The 13,793-nt window shown below is 53.8% G+C and overlaps 1 pseudogene; it reads left to right on the forward strand.

Annotated features, from left to right (window-relative positions):
- The window catches only part of LOC140898205 (uncharacterized), a 195,417-nt pseudogene that overhangs the window by 3,551 nt on the left and 178,073 nt on the right, over positions 1 to 13,793 (forward strand).

The following is a 13,793-nucleotide window of genomic DNA, read 5'->3' on the forward strand; positions in this document are numbered from 1 at the left end:
TGAGAACAATGAAAAAGCATTCAGTTTCTTACAAGAAGACTTTTAATAAAAATAGAAGTAAATAGAAATAAAGAAATCCCCCCTGTAAAATCAGGATGGTAGATATCTTACAGGGTAATTAGATTCAAAAGCATAGAGAACCCCTCTAGGCAAAACCTTAAGTTACGAAAAAGATACACAGACAGAAATAGTTATTCTATTCAGCACAATTCTTTTCTCAGCCATTTAAAGAAATCATAATCTAACACATACCTAGCTAGATTACTTACTAAAAGTTCTAAGACTCCATTCCTGGTCTATCCCCGACAAAGACCAGCATATAGACAGACACAGACCCTTTGTTTCTCTCCCTCCTCCCAGCTTTTGAAAGTATCTTGTCTCCTCATTGGTCATTTTGGTCAGATGCCAGCGAGGTTACCTTTAGCTTCTTAACCCTTTACAGGTGAGAGGAGCTTTCCCCTGGCCAGGAGGGATTTCAAAGGGGTTTACCCTTCCCTTTATATTTATGACATTGTTGTTGTTACTTTTTGGCACTTCCTGCAATGCACATATATCCTCTGTAATTTTTTTCTTTCTAAGTGTGTTATGTTAAGTGTTTTCATAATTTTTATTTCTCGTACACTTAAATTTAATACTTCAAGTAGCAAGTTCTAAAATGCCTAACCTGTTCTGGCTGGAATAATTATCCCTATGGTAACTTTTTAAAAATATACATTACATCTAGGTTTTTTGTTTCTACTGGTGACACACATCCACACATACCTTGGTGCACATAACAAAATTTATTCCGCACGTGTATGGAAAAAATTAGAGGGAACATTGGTCAGCAGGTGTCACATCATCATGACAAAAAGAAAAGGAGTACTTGTGGCACCTTAGAGACTAACCAATTTATTTGAGCATAAGCTTTCGTGAGCTACAGCTCACTTCATCGGATCCGATGAAGTGAGCTGTAGCTCACGAAAGCTTATGCTCAAATAAATTGGTTAGTCTCTAAGGTGCCACAAGTACTCCTTTTCTTTTTGCGAATACAGACTAACACGGCTGTTACTCTGAAACCTATCATCATGACAGATATCGCTTATGGCTTCCCACCCATCCTGTTAGCTGTCAGGAATTTTCTCCCTGACTTCACTTCCCTCTCAGTGTTTGGATGGGATATGGAGACAGAATCCAGTTTCACAGTCTTCCAACAGTTACTGTGTTGTGTTTTCCCTCTTTGCTTTTCACTTTTGTCTTTCTGCTAACCCAGGCAATGAATCCTATCATGATTCTTTCTCTCCCCTAGCAGATGATGTGAAAATGAGTGAGAATGAGGAGGGGAATCCACAGCAGGAAGGTCCTGAGCAAGTGGACCTGCAGGGGAACTTTTTGAGAAGAGCTGAAGAGAACTTTTCCCAGTGCTTGGAACAGAGAAAAGCCTGGAGTAATTGTCACAGGTCAGAGAGGAAGCTGGAAAACCACCCAGGGAAGAAAGTGTATGATTCCTTTGAATGTGGGGGAGGAGACCAGGATTCCAAAGAAACCACAACCCAGCAGACAAATCCCAAAGAAAAGAAACCTTATAAATGCTTAGAATGTGGAAAAAGCTTCAACTGGAGCTCAAATCTTACTGCCCATCGGAGACTGCACATGGGAGAGAAACCGTATAAATGCCTTGAGTGTGGGAAAAGCTTCAGTCAGTGCTCAGGCCTTATTAGGCATGGAAGAATCCACACGGGAGAGGGACCATATAAATGCCTTGAGTGTGGGAAAAGTTTCGGTGCACCATCAGCCCTTATTGTACATCAGAGAACCCATACGGGAGAGAAACCCTATAAATGCCTTGAGTGTGGGAAACACTTCAGTCAGCGCTCAGGCCTTATAGCCATGGGAGAATCCATACAGGAGAGGGACCACATAAATGCCTTGTGTGTGGGAAAAGTTTCAGTGGCCCATCCGTCCTTATAATACATCAGAGAACCCACACAGGAGAGAAACCGTTTAAATGCTTGCACTGTGGGAAAAGTTTCAGTCAGTGCTCACATCTTACTTGCCATGGGAGAATCCACACTGGAGGGGGACCATATAAATGCTTGGACTGTGGGAAAAGTTTCAGTGGACCATCAGCCGTTATTGCACATAAGAGGACCCACACAGGAGAGAAACCCTATAAATGCTTGGATTGTGGAAAAAGCTTCAGTGTGAGCTCAGGTCTTATTATCCATAGGAGAATCCACATGGGAGAGAAACCGTATAAATGTCTTGACTGTGGAAAAAGTTTCAGTGTATCATCAGTCCTTATTACGCATCAGAGAACCCACATGGGAGAGAAACCGTATAAATGCTTGGACTGTGGGAAAAGCTTCAGTCAGCGCTCAGGCCTTATTAGCCATGGGAGAATCCATACGGGAGAGGGACCATATAAATGCTTTCAGTGTGGGAAAAGTTGCAGTGCACCATCAGCCCTTATTGTACATCAGAGAACCCACACAGGAGAGAAACCTTATAAATGCTTGGACTGTGAGAAAAGCTTCAGTCAGAGCTCAAATCTTATTGCCCATCAGAGACTGCACACAGGAGAGAGACCCTGTAAATGATTGGACTGTGGGAAGAATTTCAATGGGCCATCAGTCCTTATTTCATATCGGAAAACCCACACAGGAGAGAAACCCATATAAATGCCTCCACTGTGGGAAAAGTTTTATTCGAAGATCAAACCTTGCTTCACATCAGACGATCCACACAAGAGAGAGAACCCATAAATGTTTGATTGTGGGGAAAAGCTTCAATAAGTGCAGGGAAAGATTCAACCCGAGCTCACACATTATTCCCCATCGCATAATTCACAGAAGAAAGAGCTTGAATGTGGGGGAAGCTTTATTTGGTGCTCACACGGCATCAAGCATCAGCAAATCCACACAGGGAGGAGCCCTCTCAGATGTCTTTAGCATGGAAAAAGCTTCAGTTGGAGCTAACACCATATTGGACATCAGAGACTCCTCCACACAGGAGAGAAATTCTCTCAGTGCCCTGACTAGGGCTGGCCTTAGTAAAAACTCCATTTCCTAATTCCCACACACATCAGAGGCATTTGGCTCTCAGGTATCCATCTGCCCATCTTTGGGGGCAGGTTCCAGCAGCAGCTGACCCTGAGCTGATCAGCGATACTCTGGCTTTGCCTGGTCTAAGCAAACCACAGGCAGAGAAGGAGAAGTCCCAATCAGCCCTGTGATGGGTTGCCCCCCCGATTTGGGGATGCCACCTGATGTACTGGGGTTCCACTGAGTCCGCCTGTTCCACCAGACAGGTCCCCCTCACTCTGCCCTGCCAAGCCAGGCTTTCCAGCCTACACTGGCAAACACACAGGTAGGGCCACATCCTCCTGCAGAAAGACACGGTCACTGAGATAATGTCTGCACAGGAAGACCCAGCTTGGGAAGTGCCCAGCACTCGTGTGCACATCACCATAGGAGTGCAAACCCAAAGTTTGCATTGTCTTGCACTGCACAGCAAACTGTGCAATGTAAGCTCATTGATCGCCCCCTCCCTCGATGTGGAGGAAGATATGCACAGATTCTTGCCCCCACAGTTATGGATTCCACAAGCTGGGTTTAAGGTAAACAAAATGAGTTTATTAACTATAAACATAGATTTTAAGTAATAATAAGGGATAGCAAACAGATCAAAGCAGATTACTGAGCAAATAAAACAAACACACAAACTAATTATTCGCAGGCCAGACCCCTTTCCACCCTGGGCCCAATCCTTTCTCCCTGAGCCTAGTTTCAGATGTTCACTGCAGTCATCTTGGGTGGGGATCTCCTCCAGAGAAACAGAGATGGACTGACTTTGATTACCTCACTCCCCAGCCATAAATAGGATTTACATAAGGTGGGAAAGCTTTGTTTCCCAGTCTTATACCCAACCTCTTTTTGTGAAAAAATACAAGCATTCCAAGATGGGGTTTAGTACCAGGTGACATGACCACATGACCCTGCAGTGTTAAAGAAGACTTGAACCAAAGTTATCCCAGGAAACTTCTCAGGAAGGTGAGAGATCAGCATTTTCAAAGTTCCATTGTTCTCCCTAATCGCCCATTGATTTGCCAGCCAGGCTGGTTGCGTTTTGTTTGATAGGCGTTTCCCAGGTGCAAACACTTCTGTAATTGATACAGTCAATATTCCTAACTTCAAATACAGAAATGATGTGATTACATGCATACAAATTGGATAATCGTAATCAGTACATCATAACCTTTCTCATGATACCTTACATGATCCATTTTGCTTAAACATATTTTAGTTATGCCATATTCATATCATAATATCTTTATGAAGATTATTAGGGCGTAGTGCCACAAGCCCCTTCTCCCTGCCGTAGCCCTGGCTGCTGAATGGATAGGCCTTCCTGCCTCCTGCTAACCTGCTGGAGGAAGAAAGAGAAACTTCTCCAGAAGCTCCCTCTGCCTGGATGAATTCCCACCCACTCCCTTCCCTTCCCTTCCCAGATGTGATGTCCTTTCCATGAAGACTAGGAGAGTGATATCTGGGCCAGGCCCCACAATCACTGTGGACACCTGTCCCCATCTTCCAGCAGCCATTGGGCTGGGCTCCCCCACTTACGGGGAGCTGGCCCCTGCGAGGTAAGTGTCCCTGGGGCTGACAACTTCCCTTCCCTATATCCCCTGAGGTGGTGCATTCCAGGGATCAAATGTGAAGGGACCAAGAGGGATGGGTTTGGAGGAGGAAACTGGGGGATTCAATGCTTGGGTCTGGTGGATGTGAGAAGCAGAGTGTGCTGGGGAAATCAGATGTTGGGGATTGTGGGATAAGAGGAGAGTACAGGGAAGATAGGTGTTGCCTTTTATCACTCATCCCCTCTGCCCCTTTTCCCTGCCAACTCTGCATTCAGAAAGCACCACTGAGAGGGACTGATTTCCATAGGGTCTTTTTTCATGGGCCGAAAGGCCTCGGATCACGCCTCTGCCTCTGCAGCATCAGCTTCCGTAGAATCATAGAATATCAGGGTTGGAAGGGACCTCAGGAGGTCATCTAGTCCAGCCCCCTGCTCAAAGCAGGACCGATCCCCGACTAAATCATCCCAGCCAGGAATTTGTCAAGCCTGACCTTAAAAACTTCTAGGAAAGGAGATTCCACCACCTCCCTAGGTAACGCATTCCAGTGTTTCACCACCCTCATAGTGAAAAAGTTTTTCTTAATATCCAACCTAAATCTCCCCCACTGCAACTTGAGACCATTACTCCTTGTTCTGTCATCTGCTACCACTGAGAACAGTCTAGAGCCATCCTCTTTGGAGCCCCCTTTCAGGTAGTTGAAAGCAGCTATCAAATCCCCCCTCATTCTTCTCTTCTGCAGACTAAACAGCAGCAGCTGTTGACAGCTGACCTTTCACTACCAGAGTTGCTACATTTCCCTGGGTCACTTCCCCACAGCTCCCCCACTTCTCTCTCTCAATACCTTCTTCACCCTTTCCAGTAGCTTGAGGGTGTCTTCATTACCCAGACCTTCTACCCCACTTCCTCTCCTCTAGCTCCCTTTAGCTATACTATCAGAGGGCCTTAATTAGAGTTGGGTGTTTGTATTAGCTTAACAGCATCACCTGACTCTTTGCAGGTTAATTGGAGTCAGGTGTTCTCATTTGCCTAACGGCTTCAACTGACTCTTTCAAGGCTCATTGGAGTCACATGTCCACCCTAACCCAGAGCAGTTCCTGCTCTGGTCAGTCATGGAACAGAACCCTACTGCTTCTCCAGTGGTCAGTAGCTCTGCCCTCGCTCCTCTTCTAGAGCCCTCTGGCTTGGAGGAAGGTGGGAGACTACTGCTTTTGCTGCTGGGGGGAGGCTACTCGCCTCACTATGAGGATTGGTTGGTCTTGCTCTGGTTGCCCTGCTGACTGGAGCTCCCCCACTCCCTAAAGGACTACTGCTGGCTGGCTGGTGGAAGCTCCTCTCTCTGTAGAACTGTGGCTGTCTGTCGCTGCTGGTGTGGGGAATGGGGGGGCCCTGCTGGCCTGCTCCCCCCATCCCTCTGGAGGGAGAGCTGAGGACCCAAACACCACTCCCACCTTCCTTGCCTGGGTCCTTGCCTGGCTGGCTGCTGCCTACTTCCAGCTGCTGACTGCTGCTCCTGAGCCTGCTGCCTCGTGGAGGAGGAGGAAGATTGCTGTGGGACACTGTGGAGGGGGTCGGTTGGCATTATTGGACTGAGTGACTCTAAGAACTGTGCTCCTGGGATGGTGGTAGCCTTGGCTGCTGTGGAGGGCCGGGGGAGCGGCATGGGGCCCTCCCCCTAGCCCAGCTGCCCCCCTCCTCACTTTCCACCACCACCACTGCTGCCTCCTCCACCAACCCAGCTGACCATTGACAGCTGCTGCTCGCCCCTCAACAGGGCCGTTTGCTCCTCCCCTCACCACCATTGGGGACCGTACCTAGCAGCAAACAAGGACTGGAGTGAGTCTCACAAGCGCTCATGGGTGCACTCCCCCACCCCCTTGGACTTGGCTCCCCTGCCCCAGTTGCATTGGGCTGGGGTCCTCCCCACTACTCCCCCTTCAGCCCAGTTTTCCCTCCCTCCCTACCATAGCCCCGAGAAGTGTCCCCCCGCTCCCGCCCTGTTGTTTGCCTGCCCTACCCTAACCCAGCCCTAGGTTCCTGAGTCTGTCACTTCGCCTGCCTCACCCTTTCCAGCAGTTAGTTTTTCCCATTCTACCTGCCCCGCCCACAGCTATTTCACCAAATGTTCCTACTCCCCTGCCTCCCGTTGCCCCCCGCCACAGGACCGCACTGTGTGCCCGTGTCCTTACCCTGAGCATTTGTGCCCCCACCCCTTTAAGTTGTATACCCTGATCACTGCCCCCACCCCCCCGGATACCACTGTAGCCCTTCCCCACCGAAGTGCAGCCGGAGGAGCTGGTACCCCGCCTTGCGCCTGTGATTGTGCCCCCCTTTTGCGCCTATGTCCCCCCACTGCTGGCGCCCTCCTCCCCTACCTGCAGCCTAGCGGGGAGGAGCAGTTGCTTCTTCCCTTTCTTCCGGTGCCCCCTGTTGTCGTTCCACTCCCCCCTCCCTCGGCCGGTACCCTCTTTCCCTGCGTATAGCCTAGCAGGGAGGAGTGGTTAGCCTAGTTCCCTCTCCCCCATCCTCCTGCCCCTCCCACTGGACCCTCCTCCCCTGTGTGTTGCTTAGTGGTGAGGAGTGGTTCCCTGTCGCTCCACCCCCATACTAGGGCCTCCTCCTGTCCCTTGGTACCATGGAGGAGGACCCTGCTCCTGCTGACCCTGTGGCCCCCACTTTGCCACCATCCCTGCCTGCCCCTGCAGCTCACCTCTCCACCTCCACTGGTCTGAACTCCGCCGCTGCCATGACCCCCCCCCCCATAAGCAAAAAGGGTCAGAGGAACAGGAAGGGCAAGGGCCCCACCTGGAAAACAAAATCTCCTGGGGGTAGGGCCGCCCTCCCTGCTATGGCTTCTGCACCTGCCATGGCCCCTCCTTCCCCTCCTGTTCCTTCCACCAGCTCTGGGGGCACTCCATTCAGAGCATATGCCCAGGGGGCCGCCCCCCCCCCCACGTGCCACCACCCCAACCGCTGCCTCCGGTACCATCCCTGGCAGCCGGGGTCCCTTCCCCTCACTGACCAGGAGGCACAGCATCCTTTGCCTCCTGGCACCTGCCTTGCCCCACTTCGAAATGTATGTGCGGGCATTGGCACGGGTGGTGAGTCCCACGGCCGTCGTGGCAGCCTCCAAAATGTATGGGAAGGTTGTGTTCTTCCTGGCGTCAGAGGCCGCCGCTCAGGAGGCGGTGGAGAAGGGCCTGGTGGTGGGGGGCGTGTTCGTCCCCCTAGAACCCCTTGAGGACATGGGCGTATGGGTGGTGTTGACCTCCGTCCTGCCCTTCCTGCCCAACGCTGCCCTGTTACCTGCCCTTTCCACCCTGGGGAAGCCCATTTTGATCATCAGCTCTCTCCTGCTGAGCTGTAAGGATCCCGCCCTCTGTCACGTCCTATCCTTCTGCCGGCAAGTCGAACTCCAACTGCCGCCGGCGGCACATGACGGAGTGGTGCTCAAGGGGTCCTTCCTGGTGCCTTACCAGGGGGCCCACTACTGGGTCCACTACATGATGGGGGAGTCCTGGTGCTTCCTCTACCGGGTGATGGGGCATGTTCGGAGGGACTGACCCCTGGTCAGGCAAGGAGGGGTGCCCAGGACCCCCAAGACCTGGGAGGGCGCCGGCCCTGTCATCGCCAGTGACCCTGGTGGCCCGGCTACCTCTGCAGCCTCCCCTCCTGCTCCTGCCATAGCCCCCGCTCGGGCCATGGGGACAGACCCCCCCCCACCATCGTGCCCGGGGCGGGGTGGGCCTCGCCTCCATCAGCTGAAGTTCAGCGGGGCCCGTGGAGGAGTGGGCAGCAAGACCCTCGCTGACCAAGGGAGAGGGTCTGCCCTAGGGGGAGGTTTCCCTTTTCCCCCGCCCCTGTTGTCCCACCCCAAGCCCCGGAACCATTGACCTTGCCCCCTGGCCCTACCCCTGCTGACCGGCCCTCCACCTCGGGGCCTGCAAATCCAACAAGGAGGGAGTCGAGGCCCCTGAAAGATGCTGCGGCGGGCTGATGCTGCTAAATCTTCAGTCGTGCCCCCGGATGGAGCCCAGCAGGAGGCGCAGACCATGGAAGCTGTGGCAGCGGACGGAGGCAATCCTGCCCCCTTGTTGAGTCCCCCCCGAGGAAGCCTCTGCAGGAGTTCCCCCAGCCCCTGTGCCACCTGCCGCTGCTGATGCGGTTATTGGCGGGGAGGACTCTGGGGGTGTGGGGATTGATTTTACTTCCATCTTTGAGGAGATCAAGGCCCTGGGTCTGACCCCAGTCACCCAGGGGGAAGACGACCCCCCACCAGCGGGCCTCAATCTGGGCAGCAGCTTAGTCCCGCCGTCCCCTCCTCCTGTCGATAAATCTCTCCATTAAGCATCTTCACATAACTTTCATATGACTTTGTATTATGCCTCTATTTTCATACAACTTTGTATCAGATCCTTATATAGAAAACTTTGTATTGAGCCTTGGTATAATGTTAAAAAAAATGTCTTTTTGCTAGGAGTAGCATAAAGTGGGGGGAAGGATAGCTCAGTGGTTTGAGCTTTGGCCTGCTAAACCCAGGGTTGTGAGTTCAATCCTTGAGGGGGCTATTTAGAGATATGGGGCAAAAATTGGGGATTGGTCCTGCTTTGAGCAGGGGGTTGGACTAGATGACCTCCTGAGGTCCCTTCCAACCCTGATATTCTATGATTCTATAAGATTTCCACCACCCCCCTTTTAATCAATTGCCCTGTTGAATGAACGAGGCGTGAATGAGTAAAGGCTTGGAAGGCAAGCACCTCCAGACAGCTGCAACAGTTGGAGAGGTGATGGAAGCCAGACCCAAGAACAATAAAACTTGTCAAGTGGGCTCACTGAAGAAGAGCAGACATATTGACGGCCTTTGGGGTTAGAAGCAAGCACCTTCTTTTGAAAACACCCTCTTTGAACAGCATTGGGACCACACCCAGAAGGAAGCAACACAAAGGACCAATGGACACAGATACAGATTTTGAATCTGGTATAGATTTGCATGAGACGGAAGCTGCTATAAATGTGAGGTATCTTGCAGAGGACCCTGGTCTCATCTTGTCAACATGGGAGCATCGATCTGGATCGGCAGAAGCCCGGCTCCACCCTTCCCCCATCTAACTCACCTGGCTAGTGAAGTTAAGGGGAGCAACTAATTGATAACAACAACATGACGGAGTGTGTTTGTGTGTGTGTATGTGAGTGCATGAGTATAAAATATATCATACGCATATGATACAGTGTTGATTGATACATGTATTACCAATAAATGTGGTACTTTGCCTAATTCCCCCTGAAAAGATCCTGTGCCGTACTTTAAGTACAACACTCCTCCCTGCCCCTCACCCCAAGCTGTTGCCCCTGCTCTGGTCCTTGGGGCACCCCTGGCCTTACCTATCTGCCCAGCCACAGATGGCATTACATCTGAGGCCACTGAACCCCTCGGGGCAACGGCTGAGTGGCCAGGCCGCGAGCCTGTGGGCGCACCCTCTACCACCCGGACAGAGCGGCTAGCCTCCCTCAGGAGGGGGGCCCCACTGTTGACTCCACCTTGCCTACCGCTGTGGCTGCGGGTGACGCACTTCCCATAACCGCTGTGCCCGGCGTAGGTGAAGGCCCCGCTCCCGCCCCCTTGGCCCTGAGCCCTGGTCGAGAGGAGCCGCAGCCGAGCTGCTGGGGACCATGAACCCACCTCTGACCCTGCTCCCACTCCTATCCCTGCCCTGCTCCTGGCCCCTCTCCTGCCCCAGCCTCAGTCCCCGTTCCTGCTTTAGTCCCTGTTCATGACCCTGTTCCTGCTTCTGGCCCCGATCCTGCCCCCAAAGCACCGCCTACCCCTCTCCCCTCCATCTCCCATGCTATTGCCGCCCCCAAAGTTGTCTCATTTCCGCTACCCACGGACAACCCTCAGCGGGGCGGTTTGCGTCTCTCCTTTTTCTGACACCCTGGGGGCTGCAATATGCCCGCCACTGCTTCCTCCCTTGCCGGGAATGGGGACGGGCTGTGCCAGGGCTTGGCCCCCTGTTTGCCCGTCTCCGCAGGCCGTGAGGATCTCTCAGGGGCCCCACTGGAGTACAGCAGCGGGTTGGCTGCCACATCCCCCTCTGCACTGAGGGAAGAGCTGTGCTGTTTCCTAACGGACACCCGTGGCTCGAAGGGCAAGGTGCAGCTCACCCGCCAGTGCTGGAGGGACTTCCATTGTGTCCTCCAGGCCGTGAAGGCCCTTTTGGGGGAGGGGAGCAGGACCAGGAGGCAGGACATCGTGGCCTACCAGTGGGCCTGCAAGTTCCGTGACTCCCTATTGACCTTTGGGGTCAAGACCAGGTTATTGTGGGGCCCGCTGGAAGCTCTCGATCACCCGGCCTGTGAGGACCCACCCCAGCCCTCACTATGACAATTACCATCTTTGCCACATTAAACACCTGGGGCTGTAGGGTGGGTCTCCGCAGGAGCTGGGTGCTCTCCTTCCTTTGGGAGGGGAGGTACTCTGTGATCTTCCTGCAGGAGACCCAAACGGCTCCAGCCACCGAGGCTAGCTGGTGGCTGGAATGGGGGGGATGGGGTTTATTTTAGCCACCTCAGCACCCATTCAGCTGGGGTGGCTACCCTGTTCTCCCCAGAGCTACGGCCTGAGGTGCTGGGGGTCACTGAGGTCATGCCAAGCCGCCTGCTGCACGTCCAGGCCTGTGTGGAGGGGCTGATCTTAAACCTAGTCAACGTTTACGCCCCAAACACGGGCCCAGACCGGGTGCGCTTTTACTGGCAGGCGTTGGCCTTCCTCGGCACCCTGGATCCTCACGAGTGCCTGGTCCTGGGCGGAGACTTCAACACCACCCTCGAGGACTAGGACCGCTCAGGACTCAAGAGTTCCCCGGCCACCATGGGCATCCTCAGGGAGATCATGGACCATCACTCCCTGGTAGACGTCTGGCGCGACCACCACCTGGACGACGATACTGCCTTCATCTATGTCTGGGTAGAGGATGATCGGTCACACCACTCCCAGTTGGACCGCATTTACTTCTCACGTTTCCATCTGGCATGGGCCCACGCCTCCGGCATCTGGTCGGCCCCATTCATGGATCACCACTTGGTGACTGGGACAGCCTCTCTCAGTTCAGAGAGGTCAGGGCAGGCCTATTGGCATTTTAATAACAACTTGCTGGAAGATGTGGGCTTTGTGGCATCCTTCCAGGAGTTCTGGCTGGCCTGGCGGGGGCAGTGATGTGCCTTTCCCTTGGCACGGTGGTGGTGAGATGTGGGGAAGGTACATGTGTGGCTCTTCTGCCAAGACTACACCTGGGGCACCAGCTGGCGGAGGGATGCGGTGATAGGGCAGTTGGAGCGGGAGGTCTTAGAGCTAGAGAGGCGTCTGGCCTCCAGCCCCAAGGATCCACCCCTCTGTGCAGCATTCCAGGAGAAGCGGGAGGAGCTCCAGGCCCTGGAGGACCATTGGGCCCAAGGTGCCTTTGTTTGATCCAGCATCACGGCTCCCACTTCTTCCATGCCCTGGAGAAAAAGAGGGGAGCCAAAAAGCTTGTCACCTGCCTCCGGGCAGAGGATGGCGCCCCCCTCACGGATCCGGAGGAGATGCATGGAAGGGCAGAGGCCTTCTACACTAACCTTTTCTCCCTGGATCTGACTGACGCCGAAGCATCTAGGGTGCTCTGGACCGAACTCCTGACAGTCAGCGCGGGTGACTGAGACCAGCTGGAGATGGCTCTCTGGCCAAGTTCTCGGAAGCCCTCCGTCTCATGCCCACCAACAAATCTCTGGGCATAGACGGGCTGACCGTGGAGTTCTACCATGTGTTCTGGGACATCCTTGGCCCAGACTTCATCACCGCCTGGGCCGAGTCCTTGAAAAGCGGGGTCTTCCCTCTCTCATGCAGATGAGCTGTGCCTTATTGCCGAAGAAGGGGGACCTCTGTGACTTACGGAACTGGTATTTCATCTCGCTCCTCAGCACGGACTACAAGGTCATAGCGAAGGCCATCTCGCTGTGGCTGGGGAATGTGCTGGTGGATGTGGTCCACTCTGATCAGACCGACACCGTTCTGGGCCGGACCATCTTCGATAACTTGTACTTGGTCCGGGACCTCTTAGAGCTGGGGCGTAGGGATGGTCTGTCATTCGCCCTTCTGTCCCTGGACCAGGAGAAGGCATTCGACAGTATGGACCACAGGTATCTCCTGGGCACCCTGCGGGTGTTCGGCTTTGAGCCCCAGTTTGCGGGCTTTCTCTAGGTGCTGTACGCCGAGGCGGAATGTCTGGTTAGGCTCAATTGGACCCTGACCGAGCCAGTCAGCTTCGGGTGGGGAGTACGGCAGGGGTGCCCCCTCTCGGGCCAGCTGTATGCTCTGGCAATTGAGCCCTTCCTCTGTCTCCTCCGCCAGAGGTTGATGGGGTTGGTGCTTCGGGAGCCGGAGCTGTGGCTGGTCCTGTCGGCGTACGCCGATGACGTGCTCCTCATGGTCCAGGACCCAGGTGACCTGGTGCGGGTGGAGGCCTACCAGGCCATTTACATCAGTGGCCTGGGTCAACTGGGTCAAGAGCTCTAGTCTGGTGGTAGGGGATGGGTGGCAGGCGAGCTCCTTCCCACCCGTGCTTCAAGCCATCCGGTGGAGCGTGGGTCCACTGCTCTATCTCGGCGTTTACCTTTCTGCCATGCATCCTTCTCCACCAGACAACTGGCAGGATGTGGAAGCCAAGGTGCGTGAGTGGCTGTGGAGAATGACAGGACTGCTCCGGTGTCTCTCCCTGCTAGGGAGGGCGCTGGTGCTGAACCAGCTAGTCTTGTCCATGCTCTGGCACCGACCTAACACCCTGAGCCCGGCCCTGGGGATCCTGGCCAGGCTCCAGAGGACAGCCCTGGAGTTTTACTGGCCAGCACTGCGCTGGGTTTCTGCAGGGGTTCTGAGTCTTCTCCTGGAGGAGGGAGGACAGGACCTGGTCTGCCTTTTTAGCCAGGTCCATGTCTTCTGCCTCCAGGCCCTGCAGAGACTCCTTTATGGTGCAGGTAGTCTGGCGTGGAGCACTCTGGTGCACGCCTTCCTCCGCCGCTTCCGAGGGCTCCAATACGACTGGCAGCTCTTTTTTCTTCACCCAAAAGGTCTTCCACAAGACCTCTCAGAGCTGCCGGTCTTCTACCAGGCCATCCTTCAGACCTGGAAGCTCTTTTCAGCAACCAG

Source organism: Lepidochelys kempii, chromosome 14 (genome assembly GCF_965140265.1).
Source record: "Lepidochelys kempii isolate rLepKem1 chromosome 14, rLepKem1.hap2, whole genome shotgun sequence".
NCBI lineage: Eukaryota > Metazoa > Chordata > Testudines > Cheloniidae > Lepidochelys > Lepidochelys kempii.